Genomic DNA, 24,599 nt, shown 5'->3' with positions numbered 1-24,599 from the left:
ATATGGTGGTCTCTTTTTATTTCAAATAATTTTATCATCACCCTCCTACCAAGTGAGTTTTTGAGGGGAATAGGGAAAAGGAATTTTGCAGCATTAATGTTTCACAATCTGAATTTGTCTGTATATATTTTCAACTATTGTTTAGCTTTTTCTGTTGTTTTTATTTCCTGTACACCGGTCATTCTTAAGGCTTGATTAGCTAGGGTAGGCAGTTTTGGCAAGAAGAATTTATACATAATAATATGTATCTTATAATGCACAATATAGTAACATACAATGTTAATTTTTTCTGCTAACAACAAGGCTGTTTGAACTTCTGGTAAGGGAATACCTGCTCAACCTCATTAATAATGGGAGAATATATGTTAAAATCATAAGAACATATCAGTGCACTATATATAAGAATGACTAAAATGAAAAATACCATAAAAAAAGTGTTGGCAAGGTTCTGGGAAAAAAGGAACTTTTACACAGTGCTGTTATGCAGATAAATCAATTTAAACATTTAACTAAATTGTTTAATGAAATTTAATAATATTAAACACTTTTCTAATTGCTATTACCTGGAAATTTCACTCCCAAAAAACAAGTATGCATTTGAGCACAAAAACAGTACTTCTCAAAGTGTGAAGATCACTGTTTGCAAAATCTGTTCCTATTAATTTGAGTAAAATGCACTAAATGACATGCTTAAGCATTTCATATCAGCATTGTTCATAATCCGATTAGGAAAAAACCTTAATTGTCCATCAGCAGTGGATGTTGAAAAATAACATATAGTATACTTATGTAATAGAATGTTATAAAACAATTAATATTCTTACATGACACCTCATGTAACTTCAGAACTACAGTATGTGAAGCAATATAGATACATTTCACAAACAATGAGGAATATAGGAAGGCAGCCACAAAACAATGTGTACTCTATGGTTCTGTTATTAACATAAAAACAATTTGATCTATGGAATTAGAAGCAAGGTCAGGGTTGGGGAAGAATGATGAGTGTATGATAGGGACTTTTTCTTCTTTTTTAATCAATTCTTATATTATATTATCTCATTTTCTTATTTTATTTTTGTCCAATAGGAAGCATAATATTTATAATGCCTCTACATTAGTTGTAATATCTTAAATTATCAGAGCTCTAATCCTAGTATTATAAAAAGCTTAAAGGTTAAAATGATAATATACTTCTTGATTTGGTTGGTGGATTCATAAATGCCTTCCTTTTTAGAGAATTTGTTATGCTGAATTCAAAATATTTTAAAAAAAATTAAATAAGCCTCCAAACCAACAACTTTGAAAATATAGATGGAGTATCATATTTCCCAAAGGGGAAATATTACATACCAGAAATTGCTTAAGATAAAAACAGAAAATCTTAATAGTTTGATGAAAGCTGGTGTAATGAATTTATCTGCTAAAACTCTATCCGCTATTAAGACCAGTTGCAAATCATTTTACAGAATTCTTATCACTCAAGAATGCAATAATTCAAATTACATTTGAAGCAATTCTAGGAAAGGCAAGTGAAGGGAGATGTTTACAGGGGATTTCGATTGTAAATATCATGTTTTATTTTATTAAAAACTCTAAAGATAATATAACATGTTAAGATTTAACATAGCTCAATTTGAGTACACATAAGTATGTGCAAGTATTGTCCATACCCATATATTTGAAGTATGCCATAATAGCAATTGTGTACAATAAATAATAGCTTATTTGAAGAGATGAATAGATTTTAAATATTTAAATTGGTTTGGTATATTTTGTTATCAATATTATTCAAACTATTAAAAACTTGCAAGTACAACATTTTTAGATTTATTTAAAATAGAAAATGAGGAGTTCCTGTCGTGGCGCAGTGGTTAACGAATCCGACTAGGGACCATGAGGTTGCGGGTTCGGTCCCTGCCCTTGCTCAGTGGGTTAACGATCCGGCGTTGCCTTGAGCTGTGGTGTAGGTTGCAGACGCGGCTCGGATCCCGCGTTGCTGTGGCTCTGGCGTAGGCCAGTGGCTGCAGCTCTGATTCGACCCCTAGCCTGGGAACCTCCATAAGCCGCGGGAGCGGCCCAAAGAAATAGCAAAAAGACAAATAAATAAATAAATAAATAAAATAAAATAGAAAATGATGTTATTAGACATTTCCATCCCCACCAAGTTCTGATGGTCAATGGAAAATTTTCAATTCATATCTGCTACTTTTAAAAATTGAAGAGACCACACTGAACCAGATAAAAGAGGCCAATAAAAATTTTAAGTTTTCTGACTTCCACTGATTATCTCTAAAATGATATAGTAGAGCTACATGCTTCCTAAGAAGTTTTTTACCACTAGTTATTTATGAATTTACTATTTGCTGGAGTAGCTATTATTTTGCATGTTTTTATTACATGAGTAACTGTGACTATTGTAGAAATGTTAGAAATGTAGATTTTTTTCAAAACTATTAGATAATATATCTTAGATATTGAAAATGTACTTTAAAAACAAACTCTATAATTGTACTACTAGCTATCTGACATTAAACTACATAATATCTGTTTCCCTCAGTGTCTTCATCTGTAAAATTAAGACAACAATACCATCTACCTCATATAGTGATACAGAGAATTAAATGTGAACAGAAAAATGCAGGTAAAAGTGCTTTGATGTTGTTACATGGTAGTAGCTGGTAAATAAAATTCAAATCGTTATCATATCTAGTGATACATAACACCAATATTTATATATATATACTAACATATATAATGTATACATATATATTTTTTTCTTGTCTTTTTGCCTTTTCTAGGGCCGCTCCCATGGCATATGGAGATTCCCAGGCTAGGGGTCTAATCGGAGCTGTAGCCACTGGCCTATGCCAGAGCCACAGCAACACAGGATCCGAGCCGCATCTGTGACCTACACCACAGCTCATGGCAATGCTGGATCCTTAACCTACTGAGCAAGGCCAGGGATCGAACCCGCAACCTCATGGTTCCTAGTCGGATTCATTAACCACTGGGCCACAACAGGAACTCCTATATAATGTATATTTATGGTAATTAATATTTTATATTAGAATATATATATAATGTTAACCCAAGTACTACATAAAAATAAACTTAGGCTCTTTCAGGCAGCGAAATCCTACAGAAGGAGAGAAAAGGGATAAGGGGTATAAAACAAGGACCTAGGGAAAACAATTACACAAAAGAGCATTACCACTCTGTTCAATTCTTCACAAAAAATCTCACCCCATTGCCTTGTCTCATATAATGTGTTCAGAAAGCCTATTTGAAACCTAGAATCTCAGAACGGTATGAGGGGATGCAGAACAGATAAAAAAGAATTTACTGGAGATCTCTGTCATCCTTCGTCTTTAGAAGATTAAAATTAATACCTTTGAGAGGTTAACTCTCCCAGATAAATTTCTTGGCTTGCTTAAACTGTTCAGCCAGTACAAAGCCAGGATCTATTCAAACCAGTGCAGTTATATATGCCTGCTCATACCAATCATGTGATCCACCTACAGGCCAGATCTAGCCAGAAAGCAGCTAATTTCTGTAGGATTCATCTTTCAAGCATTGCTAAATAGTATCTTGTCCATAAACTTATAGCATTAGCATCACCTAAAAGCTTATAAGAAATGTAGAAAACCAAGTCACATCCAGGTTCTAGTGACCATGATTACATATTTTAACAAGACCCCAATGTGATGCATATACCCATTAAAATGTGATAAGACTGTTTTAAATAGAATCTCCAGAAAAATCTTAATTATGCTTCCTGCATGTAATCCTCAGATATACATTCTTATCAATATGTGCCATGGGTAGAAGCCATCACTAAACTGGTTTTCTTTCCTTCCACCTGTTCTCAGATAAATCCACATGATTATCTTTCTGATAGTCATGTCTGCACACCCCTAAGTGTGTACTTTTTCATTATAGATAAGGTACACAAATGGATTCTTTACCTACTCTTGCTTTCTTTCTGGTCTTCTCTGCTCACCCAGGCATGCTCTCATTCAAAGAAGGAAGAAGAGTGACCTGGACTTTTGCCTCCTTAATTTTGTTCTTTTTAAATTTAATGTAACAAAAATGATGCTGAGTTTTGGGCACAATGATGTCATTCTTAATATTTTATTCCAATACATATTTCTTTTTTTTTTGTCTTTTTGTCCTTTTAGGGTCACACTCATGGCATATGGAGGTTCCCAGGCTAGGAGTGTAATCAGAGCTGTTGCTGCTGACCTATGCCAGAGCCCCAGAAAGCCAGATCCGAGGTGTGTCTGCAACCTACACCACAGCTCATGGCAATGCCAGATCCTTAACCCACTGAGTGAGGCCAGGGATCGAACCCACAACCTCAGGGTTCCTAGTTGGATTTGTTAACCACTGAGCCATGACAGGGACTCCTACATATTTTTATAATTTTTGGTCAACTATATGGGGTTCTGGGCACATAGACATCATATTGGTTAACTTACGTCCAATAAATAAATAATTTATTGCTATTTATTATTTGGCAGTTACCAAAATCCTGTGTTATGTCAACCTGGTAATCGTGTAAAATTTTGTTTTACTTTATTTTAAAATTTTTATATTTATCTTTTGGGTTTGGTCAGGTCAATTCAATCATTATGAGTAAATATAAAGTAAGACTTATTATGAGAATTAAACTCTAACTTTGTGGGTGAACTACACAATAAACCTGGATGAACATGGGGAAGTATAGATCTGGGAGACGACAAATATTTTTTTTTTAAAAAGTCACTTACAATGGACCATGAAGTTATGCTGATAAAGAATTTTGTGGTAGATTCTTACTCCTTTGTCTGGTGGTCATTAGTATAGTTCAGCCCTGCAAGGAAGTCTGGAACAAATATGGACATGGACTGAGGGAATGCAAGAGAACACTGGAATCTATGAGCAAACAGTACAAACAGTGAGGACAACTGACAGCTATTTCTGTTTTTCTTGCTTTTTGCTACAGGAGCCTTCTGGATGCTGTGTGTGGAATACTGTGAAAATCTACTCTACACTCACACAGGCATCTTCCTGGAAGTAGGCAAAAGTTATTACTCGCAGGCCAACATTTACAAGTGAAGATGTAAGGCAATAGATAATTTTTTTTTAATCAATGAACCTTTTACAAAAACAAATTTGGGGTTTCTTAAGGTTACATCTTCTCAGTTGATTAGACATCTCTACCTGAATGCTTTGGCTATCCATAAAAAAACAACATTTTAATTTTAACTTTACATGACCACTTTATGGATCCTGAAGCTTGTCAACTATAGGCACTATGTGGTTGGTCTTGTTGTTGTCATCATGGTTAACATATCCTAGTAATGTAAATATCTGCCTTTAGCAGTCAGTCTAGAGGCTAGCTCTAATAATTTCTTATCACTGTTTTTGTATCTGTTTATACTGGCATTCATCTTTCAAACATTGCTGTGGTGGACAAATGTCCTGTTTCACTTATATTTTGCATCTAGTATGAGGCACTAGCAGTGTTGTGGAGATGTTCTCTCCATATCCCATTTGATCTGGTTCATAATCATGTCACTATCCATCATATTTTATAATCTCATATTTGTTCTTCACAATTCTTCTGGATTTTTTTTCTTCTTCTACTATGCTTTAGCCCTACTCTTTCTAGAACTTTTTTTTACCTGCTTTTCATCTATACCCTATCTTCTTAGGAATATATTTATTTTCTTATATATCTAGTATGATATATGTCACACAGGCCCATAGGTATTCAATTTACATTAGAGCAATTCATACATACAGGACCAATATTGGAGTTAACATAATGTAAATGAATAATGAACACATTTTTTTCACTTTATTCTTATAATTTTTTCATCTAAGGAACATGCTTTAGCATTCTGTATTTTTCCAATATATTAAAGTTCATCAGAACCTCATCACTCAGGAGATGATTTCACCAAGTCCAAATAAGGAGTAGAGTTCAGTGGTGTCTAGGGATATGGATGGCAGATGGCAAATGGCTTTCTGAGATCAAGATATAGTTGACAACTGTAAGTTATCATCTGCCTATGTGAGTCAGTCCCAGACTAAAGGATTGGGAAGGATTTTTGAGAAGTGTTCAATATCCAAAAAGTGAGTATCATCATAATATATTTCTCAAGTCATGAATAATAAGATGTTTATTTAGCAAGGTAAATACAGTGGTGAAAGTAATTCTCTTTAGTAGTTACTACATAAAATTTAAAAATAAGTATGCATTATGCTTATTAGGTTCTGAACCACATGCAAGTGTAGGCATCTATTTATTTTGCAGACATATCAAAAAATGCAAACAGGAAGTATATGAAAAACTCTAAAAATCCCTAGCAGAGGCTTTTTTATGCATAACAGCTGTTCAAGGCGGTAACCTGGCTAATACTACTCAGTGGAACACCAAATTGACTATAATCAGCAATTCTGAGGTAAACATTTAAAGCTTACATGAAATGAATTATTTGTAATACATGAATATATTTTTCTTTCAGACATTATGAGAATGATGCACAGAATAAAGCTTTAAATGCCATATATATGCTGTTAGACTTCATGGCATTTGTTTTTCAGTTTTGCATTGTCTCCCCTTCTCTTTCTTCCTACTCAATTAAATATGATTTATGTACTTATCTTGTAGTAATAATGACTGGGTTAGTGTGTTCAAAATGCATTTAGTACTTTTAAGTTAATTTTCAAAATTTTAATTAAAATCATGACAGCTATTGTATTTAAATGTCAGAGCATAGTTCATAGACATATGTTGGTGAACATATAACAATTTACTAGTATTTCCTACACCAACATGGTCCTATATTAAAGCCTTTAAATAAGCCAGATCATGAACATCCCATCGAGTTTTATAATGTAGTCATATCACCTCCTTTTAAAATTGTCATCATTTGTAAGTCAGAAACCATTTGTCAGAATGATTGTTGAACATAAAAACATCCCATTTTTTGCTATTATTTTTAAAGTTATTTCCCCAATGCAATTTTTTTCTACTGTACAGCATGTGACCCAGTTACACATACATGTACACATTCTATTTTCTCACATTATCATGCTGCATCATAAGTGACTAGGCATAGTTCCCAGTGCTACACAGCAGGATCTCATTCCAAAAGCAATAGTTTGTATTTATTACCCCAAGCTCCCCATCTGCCCCACTCCCTCCCCCTCCCCCTTGGTAACCACAATTCTATTCTCCAAGTCCATGATTTTCTTTTTGGTGGAAAGGTTCATTTGTGCCCTATATTAGATTCCACATAAAATTGATGTCATATGGTGTTGCAAGACATGTTTCCTTGAAAACTCCATCTTGTCCTTCTTTACTTTATCCCATCTTCTTGACTTACTTTATCCCATCTTCCTGCTTTGAAAAACAGTCACAGTGCTGGTAAATGACTTAAGCTTAAGAACAAAGACCTAAAGGCATAAGTGACTTAAGCTTAAGAACTGTTATGTGCCTAGAGATCAGAGTAAGAGCTTAACCCTTTACCACCTAAGTGGCTTTCTAAATAGTAAAAGAACTTATATAATAGCAAACAAACCCTGTATCATCCACCCATAGCCACTCCTCACTTGATCTCATCTAAAGAGCACAATAAAAGCAGTGTGGATTCTTGAGGGCGCGCTTGGTCCCTGAGACCTTGAGTTCCCTGGCTCCCACCTCTACTTAAGATAAACGTCTCTGTGTCTTGTTTTATGTTAACTATTTTTCCTTAAGTTCCACAGCACCCGTTCTCCAACTCCATCCTGCTGAGCTGGCCCCGGCAATATGGTATTTGTCTTTCTCTTTCTGACTTACTTCACTCAGTATGAGAGTCTCTAGTTCCATCCATGTTGCTGCAAAGGGCATTATTTTATTCTTCTTCATGGCTGAGTAGTATGGCATTGTATATATATACACCACTTCTTCCTAATCCAATCATCCGTTGATGGACATTTGGGTTGTTTCTGTGTCTTGGTTCTTGTGAATAGGGCTGCAATGAACATACGGGTGTATGTGTCTTTTTTCTTTTTTTTTTTTTTTTTTGCTATTTCTTTGGGCTGCTCCCACGGCTTATGGAGGTTCCCAGGCTAGGGGTCGAATCAGAGCCGCAGCCACTGGCCTACACCAGAGCCACAGCAACACAGGATCCAAGCTGCGTCTGCAACCTACACCACAGCTCAAGGCAATGCCGGATCGTTAACCCACTGAGCAAGGGCAGGGACCGAACCCGCAACCTCATGGTTCCTACTCGGATTCGTTAACCACTGTGCCACGATGGGAACTCCTGTGTGTGTCTTTTTTAAGGAAAGTTTTGTCCGGATATATGTCCAAGAGTGAGATTTCTGGGTCATATGGTAGTTCTATGTATACATTTCTAAGGTATCTCCATACTGATCTCCATAGTGGTTGTACCAGCTTACATTCCCACCAGCAGTGCAGGAGGGTTCCCTTTTCTCAACACCCCCTCCAGCATTTGTTATTTGTGGACTTACTAATGATTGCCATTCCTACTGGTGTGAGGTGGTATCTTGTAGTAGTTTTGATTTGCATTTCTCTAATAATCAGGGATGTTGAGCATTTTTTCATGTGCTTGTTGGCCATCTGTACATCTTCCTTGGAAAAATGTCTGTTCATGTCTTTTGCCCATTTTTCAATTGGGTTGTTGGCTTTTTTGCTGTTGAATTGTATAACTACTATATATTTTAGAGATTAAGTCCTTGTCAGTTGCATCGTTTGAAACTATTTTCTCCCATTCTGTAAGTTGTCTTTTTGGCTTCCTTTGGTATGCAAAAACTTGTCAGTTTGATTAGGTCCGATTGGTTTATTTTTGCTCTTATTTCTATTGCTTTGGAAGACTGACCTTAGAAAACATTTGTAAGGTTGATGTCAGAGAATGTTTTGCCTATGTTCTCTTCCAGGAGTTTGATGGTGTCTTGTCTTATATTTAAGTCTTTAAGCCATTTTGAGTTTATTTTCGTGCATGGTGTGAGGGTGTCTTCTAGAAAACATCCCATTTAAAAAGGAAACCATAAGAGACAATAGAAGGTCATTTTCCTTCTAGTTGAGGGCCTCTTGCTTTTTGGGTCATGAAATCTGACACTAGTATATGGTTTTTTGGAGGAAAGTGGTAAAGAACATATATGTAATTTTTGGAAATAATTACTTGAAACATGACTAAAATTTGCCAAGACTGAAAAAAAAAGATAAAATTCTAAACTGCTACTAATTCCTAGTTCTACCATGTGAAAATGGATAATTAAAACTTGAAAAGAAAAAAAAGGACATATGAAGGATAGTTAATGGTGAATATGGTATAAAACAGTATTCTATTTTCTGGACAATTGCTAATATTATGAGCATGTTAAGTTTTTGACAAATAATTTATCATCAAGTTCAGGAATGATGTATCTTGCTATAAAATTTCAATTCAGTTGAAGATCTTGAATTCAAAATGTGGTAAAATATGAGAAATATACAGGTGAAAATACAAAGAACAGAATATATATGACATAATCTACAAATAACAGCATATGCAAAAGAGATTTTGGAAAGGGAAAAATGTCTGTCATTTCTAATAAAATATAAAAAATATTGATAACAAAATTAGAATATAAGATATGGGTTAAAAATTAAACCTTAAAATGTAATAACACTATTTAATAACATATAGATGCCACATGATTAAGAGACCTCACAAGGACAGTGGCCATGGAAAACTGATTAGCTAGGATAAGATTGTAGGTCAAGAATAGTATGCATAAACAGAAAATTTTAAAAGGAAGGGAAATTGGTTGGATACTGCTTAGATGAATATAAAGCAGTGAGCTGGTATAACTCACATAGGAAGAGAGCATTATAAAATATTCGAGATCTGCTCTAAAGGGAACTACTGAAAGCAAAAAAGTGACTTTTATATAGTTACAGCAAAATCAGATCATCTAATAAATTCTTTCTGATAACCTGTATTATCATTGAATGCAGTCACAAGTTTAAGGCACCAAAGTAATTACTGGTTTTAATTAGTACACACAAGGACAAATGAAACAAAGAGGAAATTATAGAAATCTTGAAGTGAATTTATCAGAGAGTATACTTGTTCATAATCTCAAATAAAAGAAATATTGTATAATGATAACTACCATGGACAAACTGCCCTTTTTGGTTGAAATTAGTTATTTATAAAACACATTACTATGTCATGCATATCCAACTATTCTATGAATTAGGTGATATGTTCTTTTTGTATTTGAATTCTGGAGAACCAGAGGCTTGGAAAGACATTTAAATAGAATGGTAATTGATTCAAAAACCAAATTCAAATGTAATATGTCAGTGATGACACAGTATAGATTTTGCTTAAATTGTACTAATTAAAGTACAATATATGTAGTTGGTCCATTAATTCAAAATTAAATTACTACTGAGTGAAGGCTGTAAAAGCTGTTGCATCTCAATTGTTCTGTTTTGGTAAAACACAATGTGAGCAATATGTAATTGTATAGTATTTGTGTCTGAATCTTTCTTGATCCTCAAAGGAAGATCTCAAATTTAATAAACTCAGATATGAATTTGGGGTAAGAAAGTGGAATTGCATGCAGATTGACTATCCATACAGTTAGATGCAAAACTTGCTGCATAATTTAGACAATATGTTGATGCCATTGAGAAAACTATTTGTAAAGAGTTAATAATTTAATAAGATTGAAGACCATTAATCAGAAAAACATTGAAACATTTTCACTGGCAAATGATTTTCTCCTAGAGAATTTTTCAATAAATAATGATTAAATTTGTTTCTTACAATCATGATAGGATTTGGGCTTATATATGATTGAAGATAATTTTGTTTCATTTTTACAGATTCAGCAGCAATACACAGAAACACAAAGAAGGTTTAAACGCAAGAGAATTATGGAGGAAATCAGTATTCTGTGATTACAAAATTTACTAAGTCGTAGACTCAATATATATTTAAGGGTCAATTTTTCCCCTACTTTAATTCTGCCACCTTTAACATGTTAGTGCCATTCATGTTTACATCATAGTTGTAGAATTTATAGATGTTACAACTGCATAACTCAATGAACAAGTGGGAGAGTGACAATGATGTGCTGTGTCTTATTATAGAAGCTATTTTGCTTTTATATAATTTTGAAATAAAAAAACTTCCAAGAATAGAAAAGGTAAATAAATACATGTGTATACACACACACACACACACACAGGTATTTATCTTTTTCTCCTGAACTTGAATTACTTGGTTAATGTGGTTTCCATCAGCTTTCTCCACTGTAAGTGTACTAATTTTCCATTTTATTTGTAATAATTACTGAGATTCTTTGAGATGATCTAAATATCTGCTTCAAATTAAATTTTTACCCTGTTTTTAATAAACATTATTTTCTAAATCTATCACCCCTTCTACATTAATTGATATTCTGTGAAAATAATTTTATGTCTTTAATTTTACTGATGTATTTACTTCAGTAGCTATGGATACAATGATTCTACAATATTTAATGCATTTCAATATTTATTAGTTGGACAGTAAAATGGTCTCTGAATTTGCTAGTGGAAGCCTCTTAGAGCTAGTTTACATATCCTTTGAACATATTCCAATCATTTTTAGAGGACTTCCTTAATTTCTTGCATCCTAAGGTTTTCCAAGTTTACCTTTTACTATCTCTGCCCAAGACCTGAAATCCATTCTTTCTCTAATGAGTTATGCAGTGTGTGTGTATGTGCGTGTGTGAAGAATAATGCCTCTAAGCAAAAATCTAAATGCTAGGTATGCTCATTGTAACTGAGGAACTACTGTTAGGGACAATATAAGAATATAACTATTTAAATATGTGCACATATATGTATATTTATACATATACATGTTTATATGTATATATGTATTAAAACATACACACAAATAGATAAATATTATGTGTGTATATATATAGAAACTATTTTTATATTTGTATCTATATGGTTTTATCATGAGTTTATACTGATACCTCCAATTCCAATGGAATTACACAAGGTTGTCCTGTCTTTCCCCCTTTTGATATCTTTAATTTTCTTCTCCAATAGGAAGAATTATCCATCCTGTTATCGTTAGCATATTAACATATTAATTGCTCATGGCCAGAATATAGGCAAAGCTATCTCAGAGTTGCTAATACATATTATGGAAACGCCAGATCCTCAACCCACTGAGTGAAGCCTGGGCTCAAACCTGCATCCTCATGGATACTAGTCAGGTTCATTTCTGTTGTCTATGACAATGGGAACTCCCTTTGTCTATCCACTCATAGTTGATGGGCATGTGGATTGTGTCTAACACTGGCATATTATGGGGGGTAAAAAAATGCAAGGACCAGTCACACTAGATAATATATTTTCATTTCTGTTGGGTAAATACCTAGAACTGAAAATGCTTAATCTAGCATAGGCATTTATTTAATTTTGTAAGAAAATGCAAACTGTTTTTCCAGGTGGATTTACCATTTGATACTGTTAACAACAATGTACGAGAATTCCAGTTGTTCCATGTTTTAGCCAGTTTAGGTATTTCAAAATTTTAAATTCTAGACATTGCAGTATGTGTGATATTCCACTGTAGTTTTGGTTTGCCTTCCCTTAACTGGTAAATGATGTTGAACATCTTTTCACATGCTTCTTTTATAACATATCTGTTCAAGTGCTGGCCAACTGCTTTCACTTGCTTGTTTTGGTTTAGTTTTGGCCAGGACTTGTTTTACCTATTATTGAACAATAAGAGTTCTCTATATATTCTGGACATATAGTCTAACATTTTTCAGAAATACGTTTTTTTCTTATCTTTTCTCCTACTCTGCTTTGGCTCTTTATTTTAGAGGATGACTTTTGAAGAGTTTTTGGTTGGTTGGTTGTTTTTTGGGGTTTTTTTGTTTGTTTGTTTTGTTTTTTTGGGGGGGCTCTGCCATTAAATATGGTTCTGGGGCCAGGGATCAAACCCATGATACAGCTGTGACCTGAGCCACAGCAGTGACAAGGCAGATCCTTAACCCACCGCACCACGAGAGAATTCTATGAAGTGTTTTAATTTTGATGAATTCCAAGTCAACATTCTTTCCATGTTTCATACTTACTCAGTAATAAGAAACTTTTGTCTTCCCCAAGGTCAAAAAATTTGTTTTATGTGAAACATTTATAACTGTATACATTATATTTATTTCAAAAATTGTCCTTGAATTATTTTGAGATGGTGTTAAGGCTGATTTTTTCCCAATTCCAATATAATGTATAATAAATTAAGCATAATTTGTCAGAAAGATCATTATTTCATTCGTTAGATTATGTTAGACTCTTGGTTAGAAAAAAAGATGATTATATAAGTTGATTTATTTCTGGAATTCCTATTCTGTTCTCTGTTATACTGTACTGACTTTCTTATTATATATTGATAATAAAACTTGAAATAAGGTAGGGGAAATCTTTCAACCTTGTTCTTTTTCAAAATTGTTCTGAATGTTCTATGATCTTTCGTTTTTCCATAAAATTTTATATTTAGGATTAATGTCTACAGATGGGATTATGACCAGGAGTAGTTGTCTATAGATCAATTTAATAAGAATTGATGTCTTGAATGTTTAATCTTCTAATTCAGGAAAAGTGTATTTTCTACATTTATTTATCTCTCCCTTAACTTATCTCAAGGATATTTATAGATTTTAGTACAGATAATCTCTGTTTTTAAGGGTGTTAATTCTATTTTCATGTATGTTGTGACTGGAATTATCAGATTTAAATCTCTCAGTTTTTGTTTGTTTTCTATTTCTCCCATCTATCTTTGTTCTATGTTTTTGTTCATCCTGCCTTATTTTGGTTGGATGGAATACTGTTTTAGGACTTCATTGTATTTCCACTGTTAGCTTTTTAGGTATACTTCTATGAATTATTTCTATTTGCTATTCCAGGGAGTTCTACATATACCTTAAACATATTAATAATTATAGATACTATTATACCAACTTATTTAATGTGTCAGAACTTTTCAATAACATTTTTTCCAGTATTTTTTTACTTGTATTATATATGATTAAATTGAGGGTAAATGGAGTATAATTTTGAATTAATTTTTCAAGTTTTGCTGGTAGTTGGTATATAAAAATAAAATTGATTTTTGTAAATCAGTTTATCATCCTGAAACTGTTAAAAATTCACTTACTCATTCTTAGTTTGTTAAGTTGCATATGATTTTCTATTAGATAATAATGTTATTGACAAATAAATTGTACTTATTTTATAATCTGTATATCTTTTACTTGTATTTCTTTCCTTGTTGCATTAGCTAGAATCTTCAATGCAATGTTCAAGAGAAGTGGTCAGAATGGGCATCTTTTTCTGTTTCTAGACATAAGTAGAAAAAAATCACTATTACTACAATAACAGCTGTAAATACTTGATAGATCCTCTCAATTAAATTGAAGTTTCCCTCTATTAAGAGATTGCTAGGCACTCTTATCATAAATGGATTTTGAAAATTTGTCAATTGTTTTTCCTACAAATGTAAAGATGATTAGATTATACAATTAATTACTTTGCTACTATAGAGAAATTATATGCATTAATTAATTTTCAAATATCAACACATTCTACTCTGGTCACATTCACGAGTGAGACTAATCTATAGCTTTTCCTGTTATGTTGTTCTCAAGATTTGCCATCAGAGTAGTACTAGCACAATAAAAAGGAACTATTTAGTTCTCCCTTGTTCTCTTTCTATCCAAAACATTTTGTGTAAACTATTACTTCTTCCTCATATATTTGATAAAATTTATAGTGAAATTATGCACATCTTAAGTTTTCTTTGTGTTAGTTTCATATTACTAATTCACAGTACTAATTCAGTGTAACTATTTAGGTTTTTGATTTTTTCATGTAAACTTGGTTAAGTTATATTATTTTCAAGGAATTTCTGTAATTTATATTGCAAAATTTATTGACAAAATTATTCAGTTTCCTATTCATTAAGCAAATGTAGAAAGTGTAATATACTTTCAGTCTTGACATTGGTAAATTGCATTCTCTCTTTAGTTTTTTACCAGAGTTTTGTCACTTTTATTATTTCAATGAACACAATGAATGTAAAAATTTTTTGCTTGTTTTCTACATCGCTGATATCTGTTCTAATTTTTAGTATTTCCTTCTTTCTAATACATTCAGAATTAAATGTATTATCTTTTTAACACTTCTACAGTGGAAAACTGGATAATTGTAGTTAAAATTATTCTCTTTTACTGTTAGTTTTACTAAATATTATGAATTCTCTTTTAAGAACACTTCAATTGTAGTCCACAAATTTTAATATGTTGTGTTTTCACAACAATTTTTAATGTACTTTATGATTTTTGACTTATAGGTTATTTCAAAATGTGCTGCTTTATTTCCAAACATTTAGCTTTTCAAAATTTCTTAATTTTATTACTATCTGAATTCACTTAAGAGATGTGAGATAATATATTTGGTAAGATTCAATCTTTCTTTTGAATTCATTGAGTGTTTTTTTAATTAAATTCCTGAGCATATGGACTAACTTGATAACTAGTCATATACTCAACTCTGAAAGTATGGTCAGTCAGTGATCCTAATGCTGTTAAATGCCAACATGGTTAATTAGGTTCACAGAGTTGTTTAAACTTCTTATATTCTTACTTAAATTTTTATCTGTATTTTCAAACAATTAGTAAAGGAGAAGTGCTAAAACCCTCCTAGTGTGTCTATTTTTTAAAAAAAACTCAGCTTTGTTAGTTTTCACTTCGAATATTCTGAAGCTCTGTTCTTGATGCATACACACTGTGATTGGTATGCCTGCCAATGAGTTTTGTTATTATCAACTTTCCCATTATACCTGTTTATGTGCTCCTTGCTTAAAGATTCCTAGACCAAGTATTAACATAGCCTCATGATTTTCCATGTTTTTATTTTTTGTCATGGTATATATTTTCTTCTTGTTTTAGTTTCAATATAACTTTTTACTTTAATTTAATCATTTGCAAAATCATGTAGCTTTCTTTTCAGTCATATATAGTAAGGATTAGCATATGCATCGTCAATCTATTACAAAGTAATTTGAGTTACTATTGTACTAGATCACATTTTTTTTTTAAATCTGGAGTTTATAAAATTACTTTGCTACTGAACCTTGAACTTTTGCTTATCTGATTTTATTTTTTGCTTCGATTTCATTTGCTGGAAAGTATTTCTTGCTCATTTATAAGTTGACCAGTCAATGTGAACAATGACTACCAACATGGACTGTAAAAAATCACTTTTTTTTTGGCTCCTCATTTTGAATTGGGGCTCAGCTTTCTCTGTAGTACATCAATGCCAGCAGGAGGTGGAAACAAAAGCAGATTCTGTAGGTAGTTTCAAAAGACTTTTGTTCTGATAACACAGAGTTTGCCACAAACTTACAAGTGAGAAATAAGTGTAGAAAAACAATCTTTCCATAGCTTTTTCCCTTTCAAACTGGATTTGAGTACATTTCAGGAAACATGTATGGTTAAGTGATTCAGAATGTTCACTATAAATCTGACATATATATCTGGAAGATCATATGTACTTGGTATTATACAATAAAAATATCACTTTGACATTCACTTTCAGAGTAGAATGAATACTGAATTATAGTATATGTTTTAAAATTAATTTTAACAGTATTATAACAGGTACACTGAAGAATATTCACCCTTGCTAGATATGTGTGAGTTGAAATGACTGATAATGCCATAATTATAAACTATAAACATTTCTAGCTTATCAAAGTTACAGTGAATTGATTGATTTTAGTATAAAGCAAATATTTTCTTAGTAGCTTGATCTCCATAAAAAGTTTTAAACTATTTTACAGTTAATTAAAATATTTTTCTTTACGCTTTTATTTTCTTCCTCCTTTCAATGTAGACTGCCTTCATTGATTTAAGACAGTCCTCTATTTACTTCACCTCTCCTTTTCACCCTGCCTGCTCCTAGTGTTCTTTAATGATGCACATTATTAATACTGACGGGAACTTAGACAAATATAAATCTGGTGCTCATGTAGAAGAAAAATTTGTATAGTCAAATTATCATTATTTCATAATTTATTATTTGGGTAAAAAGCTGCCACTTGACATCTGGTTGATTCTTTGTAACACAGTTTTAATCATCGGATATTTGTTACAAAATTGACTTCTCTGAATATTAGCGAGCTGTATTATTGATATGGAAAATTTAAAAAGCAAAAATAGCTTTAAAAGTAGCAAATGTGGAGGCTATATGAAAGTAAGACAATTAATGATAACTTTTGCTGACTCATTGTCTTATTTGGTTAAAGACCTAAGTGCTATGATTTATTATAGGGATGTACTAGAGGGAAAATACTTCCACTTTTTTTCTCTTGACAGATATCAATTGTCAATAGGCTGGCATAAGTCACATTTATCAACTTCAGCTTTGTTGTGGGAGAATTCTATTGTATTAGAAAATATCATAGATTCACTAAAACTACCAGAGTCACAGATACAGGCTTTGAATAAAATAAAGTGTGCATTTGTCAGCCTTTTTTGTTTACTTTTTTTAGTCCCATTCTTCCAACAGCTGGGATGATTTAATACCAATAATAACTTTGCCTTTCTTCACCTTAAAGTGTTAATTTTTAAAAGAGATGAGAAGAATCCAGGTAGCCAATTAGCTTATATGATGCTATGCATTTGCATAGCAGGTAGTCTCTGATCAATTCTAACTACAGAGATCTTAGTTTGCTTTTGAGATTTTGCCATCTTCCTATTTCACCTTCCCAAACTTAAGCCAAGTTCCTATATATTTCAACAGTTTTAAAGAAATTTAACTGTGTACCTTCATATTGAGTTCTGTCTTATTAAGGTTTATGCAAGTTTTAAATCCCTATTTCTTCACTATGTACTCATTTAAACTTTGATAGATTCAAATCATTCACCTAGTATTCTTTCATGATTAGTTTTTTGGGGTGTGTGTTTTTTTTTTGTATTTGATAAAATACATATAACAAAGTTTACCGTATTAACCATTTTTAGGTGTATAATTCTGTGGCAATATACATTCACATTGTTGTGCAACCATCACCACTGTCCATATCCAGAATTTTTCATCATCTCAAACTGAAACTATACACATCAAAAATTAATTTCCTATTTCTCCCTTCCTTTAGTCTCTGTTAACAATTATTCAGGTTTTTGTCTCTATTATTTGACTGTTCTAGGCACCTTAAATAAGAGGAATTAGAGTATTTGTCTTTTGTGACTGATTTATTTCAGTTAGTTTATCTTCAAGGTTCCTGCATATTGTACCATTATCAGAATTTCCTTTCTTTTTAAGGCTGAATACTATTATATACAATATACCACATTTTGTTTGTCAATTCATTTGTCAGCGGATATTTGAACTCTTTCCATATTTTGGCTATTGTGAATAATGTTTTAAGCAGGCTTAATTTGTGGTTGCAGTTTGCCTCAGCTCTTACGAGTCTTCCATTTGTTATGAGAATTTTATACCCCAAGTATCCTTTTATTAATTATGACAGTCACATGATGCTGGCCTGATCTTGACTCACTTCCTGGAATTGAGCGTACCTTGAAACAAAGCTCTGGAACCAAGTATAACCTGTATCCATCACAGTGAAGTCAACTTGGAGACCTGTGCAAGATCCATTTTTTCAATTTTTAGGACAATGAAATTTGGGAGTATTGCAGTATAAAATGCATTATTGCAAAAGTAGATAACAGATAAAGTGTTCATTTTTTTCCCGTGAACCACTCTAGTGGTCTAATTAAGCTGCTAATATCTGCAAAACATACATCTGATAAAGAACTGTTAGCCAAAATATATGAAGAATACTTAAAACTCAACAGTAAGAAAACAACCCAACTAAAAAAAAAGTCAGATTTTAACAGACACCTCATCAAAGAAGATATTAAAAAAGCAAATAAGCATATGAAAATATGTTCCATATCATACATCATCAGGGAAATGAGAATTAAAACAACAGTGAGATAACTCTACACATCTATTAGAATGGACAAAATCTGGAACATTGGCAACATCAAATGCCAGTGACAATGTGAAGCATTAGGAATTCTTTCATTGCTACTGGGAATGCAAAATTGTACAGCCATTTTTGAAGAGAGTCTGAAGTTTTGTTACAAAAGTAAATATACTTTTATACTATACAGCAATTACATTCCTTACCATTCACCCAAAAGAACTGAAAACATATACACACAAAAACCTGTACATAGATGTTTATAGCAGCTTTATTTATAATTGCAACCAAGGTAGCCTTCAGTAGATAAATGAATAAAATATGATATATCTAGAACATGAAATATAATTCACTACTAAGAAAAGATGAGCTATCAAGCCATGAAAATACATGAAGGAACCGTAAATTAAGTTTATTATTAAGTGAAAAAAGCCAATCTGAAAAGATTATGTACTGTATGATTCCAGCTACATGACATTCCAGAAGCGGTAAAGCTACAGAGATAGTAAAAAGATCAATGGTTGCCAGGGGTTTGAAGCAAGTGAAGCACAGAGAAAATACCCTAATTATGCAATTAATTAAGCTCTAAACACAATACATTTAACAAATACATTTGATATTTTGGTTGGTTTTTCAAAGAAAAACCTCAGTAAAAGAGAATGCTGACATGAATTGAAAAGAATAAATATTTCATAGTCTTTAAAAGTTACATTACAGCCCATTTACTTCATATGGAAAACTCATGAAACTCATGAATAATTAAAACTCAATTATATTTGTAAAAATAAATTAACAAAGTATGCCACTTTATACACATTTTATTGTATTTATTTACCTACTAGCTTTTCACCAAAATCAGTAATTTGCTATATTTCTTTTCAACATTAATATATAAACAAGGTATTATCCTTAAATTTTGTGCATAACATTTTTGTCATGTTACTGCTTTTTTCCTAAAAATTGTTTTTATAAGTGTTCAAATTTTTCTCAATATATTTACAAAAAGCTAAACTTCTCTTAACACTTAATTGGTTGTCTTTAGTTTCTAATTCTGTCACATTTATATAAAGAGAGTTGTTACTTCTTCTGAAAATAAATGTTCTTTCTTTATCTGAAAAACAAGACTTTAAATAACTGAAAGAAATCAACTTTTAGTTAAAAAGGAGAAGTCATTGGAAACAGCCTGTCTAATACCTGGTCTAGTTTTATGTGGTGGTTTTGACAAGAGACATTTCCCTGTAGACATGGTTTAAACACTTTCCACGTTTAGGGCTTACATTATGTGATAATTATCCTAACTCCTAAGAGGCTCACCATAGAACTACAGTCAAAGCCATAGACATTATCTAATCCAGTCTTTTTTACTTGTGATTTCAATGAGTTGGAACACATATAGCACACAACTCTTTGAAAATATCCTCATTTTATAGGAACCAGATATATCCCTTTTAGTACCACTGTAAATACAATTGTTTATCACTTGTGGAAAATCTAAATAGTAGAATATAAAATGTAACTCCTGTTTATGTTATGCCTCTGTCAGGTTCCTCTAAGGCTACCCTTCTCAGTGTGAAGATCAATGCACTTGCCATGACCTAAAAGGCCTTTGTGATCTGGTTCGTGGTTTCAAATCTGTCCTCATCTGCTATTCCTCACCCTTTTTTTTCCTCTCTCTTCTAGAAGGCCTCAGTCTTCTTCCTATTCTTTGAATGAATCAGGCACATTATCTACTTTGGTTTTTGTTCTTATTCTTACCTCTTTTTAATTGCTCTTCTCCTAGATGTCCACAGAACTAAATCCCTCGCTTCATTCTAGTTCTTAATTGAAAATTACCTTCTCAGTGAGAACTTACCTAAAATGTCAGCAACACACCACTGATATTTCTTATCCTCTTTCCTTATCTTATGTTTCTCCTTAACAGTTTGCAGTAGATTACACACTTTTTGGTTTATGTTATTTTTCTTTTTCTCCCTCCAAAATATAAATTCCATGAGAGCAGGAAGTTTTGCTTGTTTCATTTACTACTGACTATACCCCAGCATTTAGTACACTGCCTGACACAGAGTACTTTCTCTATAACAATATTGTTGAAAAAAGCTAAACTCTCATTTAACTTCATATTTGAAATATCTCTTCTTAAGAATACATAAAAAAAAACTCTCAAAAGATTATGACAATTCCTTAATTCTTTATTCCTCTTTTTTTAATTTAAATTTACATTACACTCCACAACTTATAAATGCTCTCATTTTTATGTGGTAACAAAATATTTTTATTTCTTTTATGTATGTATCAAAATCCCTAAGTATGACTCATTCATTTTTACTAATGCTATGGTCAACATTGTTCAATAGTATTTTCTGTTTCTTAGGTAATTTCCTTCAAGGATTTCAAAGTTTTGCAAAGTTTATTAGAAATATAGGCAATTATTTTTCCCAAACCCTTTTAGAGACAGACACCATTTTCATAATTAATGTGGCTGGGTTAAAAATTTAAGCAAACATACAAAGAACTATTTCTATCTCCCTGCTTTGGCCACTCTCCTATTCCCTAATCCATGAATTTCATCAGAGAAAACCAGTATCAGGGAAAAGAGCATTCCATAGCACTTCTGCAATCAAAAGGAGCCCACCTAAACAAATGGTACATTTAGTCTCCTTTACACAAGTATGTACTTTATGAATCTTATTAGTGGGCATGGTGTTCTGATATTTCATAAATTCCCTACTACTAGTAGTAAAATGACATAATTTGAATCATTTTGACCTCAACCTGCTGTGATGTGAGAGATGAGTATTCTACAATAAATGTCTTCTATCAGAGTTCCTGTCGTGGCCCAGTGGTTAACGAATCCGACTAGGAACCATGAGGTTGCCGGTTCGATCCCTGGCCTTGCTCAGTGGGTTAAGGATCCAGTGTTGCCATGAGCTGTGGTGTAGGTTGCAGACACGGCTCGGATCCCGTGTTGCTGTGGCTCTGGCGTAGGCTGGCAGCTACAGCTCCAATTAGACCCCTAGCCTGGGAACCTCCATGTGCCCCGGGAGCGGCCCAAGAAATGGCAAAAAGACAAAAATAAATAAATAAATAAATAAATAAATAAATAAATGTCTTCTATCAGACATGTATTTAGGCTATGCCTTACAGTAAGCCAAATTATTTACCTTGTACCTAGAAATCATAAATTCCGTGACAATGATTAGAGTAAACTTAATGGAAAAGAAAAAAGTGTAGGTTCAGCCAGAGCCATCCTGTGAATCACTGGAATTCAAGCAAATGTTTTCTTGAAGTAGCGATAATTATTTAACATTACTTTCTAAATAGCAGTATTCAAATGTACAGGGTAAATATTGAATTGATCATCTAAAAAGTATATGAATTTCTTTTTCTAAAACCAAACAACTCAATGTCTATATGTTCCAAACCCTAAAACTATTCCAAATCAGGAAAATAATGTACATTTTTAATAATCAACAATAACATGGTTAATTGAGTCTTCAGAAGAAATTGTCCTTCAATATATGGTGTAAATTTAAAAAATAGCTAGCTAGGAGTTCCCATCGTGGCGCAGTGGTTAACGAATCCGACTAGGAACCATGAGGTTGCGGGTTCGGTCCCTGCCCTTGCTCAGTGGGTTAACGATCCGGCGTTGCCGTGAGCTGTGGTGTAGGTTGCAGACGCGGCTTGGATCCCGCGTTGCTGTGGCTCTGGCGTAGGCCGGTGGCTACAGCTCTGATTCAACCCCTAGCCTGGAAACCTCCATATGCCGCGGGAGCGGCCCAAGAAATAGCAACAACAACAACAACAACAATAACAACAACAACAAAAGACAAAAAAAAATTGCTAGCTAGATAGATTCTCCTTCAAAATAATAGAAAAATTGGATCCAGCATTTCCCCTCTTGGGCATCTATCCAGAGCAAACCAAAATTTGAAAAGATACATCCATGCACCCCACTGTTCATTATAGCACACTTTATGATTGCCAAGCCATGGAAGCAACCTAAATGTTCATTGACAGAGGAATAGATAAAGAAGATGTGGTACATATATACAATGAAATACTACTCAGTCATAAAAAAAGAATGAAATAATGCCATTTTCAGCAACATGGATGGACCATATTAAGTGAAGTAAGTCAGAGAAAGATAAACATCACATGATATCACCTATATGTGGACTCTAATAAAAAATGATACTAAAGAAATAAAAAGAATTCTTTTGGCAAAATTATCCTGCAAAAATGAAGAAAAATTAAAATATTCTCAGATAAATTAAAAAATTAGATAAATTAAAATATTCACAGATAAATAAAAAAAAATGCCATCCAAAATATGCTAAAGAGAATCCATCAAGCTGAAATGAAAAGACACTATACAGTAACTTGAATTAACAAGAAGAAATAAAGAAAATGTAACTACATAGGTAAATTTATGGACATTATTTACGTAGTATTGTTTGTAAATCTCCTTTTCTCTGCTATCTGATTTAAAAGACAACTGCATAATTTACTATAACAAAAAAGCCTCAAAGTTTAATAATACACTGTGTTGAGGGTCTGAAAAAAATCCACTCACATACTGATGGTATTATATAAACTGCTACAATCTCAATGAACAGCAAGATGAGTATAACTAAAAAAATTTAAGTGCACTCAGAGCAAAGGAAAGTACAATTAGTTGTCTAATGTTAGTAAGTGATTAAAGAGAAATTCTTTTGTGTGGGAGTGGAGAGTTTACAGTGGAAATTTTACAAGGAAGTTATGCCCTGGTTGTAGGCTGTTGACATAAGGTGGGAAACTAGAAGTGGGGCATCTGATGCGATTGGTCAGGAGTGTATATTTAGATTTCTCTGGTTGGTCTTAACTGGAAAGGGGAACAAATGTCAAGGGAACTGACAGTTATTAATCAAGTCCTGCTGTTGGTTGTTCTAGGGTTATGTTTGGTTTCCTGGTTCTGATTTACCTTAATTTGACTTAATAGATAGCAGGCTGGCCTCCTGGGCTTGTTATCAGAGATAAGGGATTAGTTACCTCAGCTGATTGCTTCAGATTGTGGGTCAGATATCACTTATCATATATCGTCTAGCCATTGTTCATGTGTATAGTCAATCTCTCACTGCATAAAGCAAGATATGAAAAAGAGATCTGATCCCTATCTGGAGATTAAAGTCCAGAGCCCCTAAGTCCAGTCTAGCTCATTGAATTTCAGCTGACCTGCAGATATGTGATCATGGAGATACTTTACTTTTGATATTTTATTGATGTTTTACATTCTGAGCTTTAGAGCGGCTTGCTATGCAGTGATATTATAACAAGATTTCTCTAAATAGTGCCAGTCCTAGGTAGCTGCCTCTAGGGCCCCAAATATATAAACATTTGAGAAAATAGATACCATCAAAAAGAACATCACCTAATTACATTTAGCCAGCACAGTGCATAGGGTAGCATAAAAACACAGGCTTTAGAGCTAGATTTGTTGCATTTGTTTACTGTTAATTGAGCATCTATTGTGTGCATGGATTTAGCCTAAGCAGTGAGGATACAGTCATGGTC

Source organism: Phacochoerus africanus, chromosome 2 (genome assembly GCF_016906955.1).
Source record: "Phacochoerus africanus isolate WHEZ1 chromosome 2, ROS_Pafr_v1, whole genome shotgun sequence".
NCBI lineage: Eukaryota > Metazoa > Chordata > Mammalia > Artiodactyla > Suidae > Phacochoerus > Phacochoerus africanus.
This window is presented reverse-complemented; position numbering follows the sequence as displayed.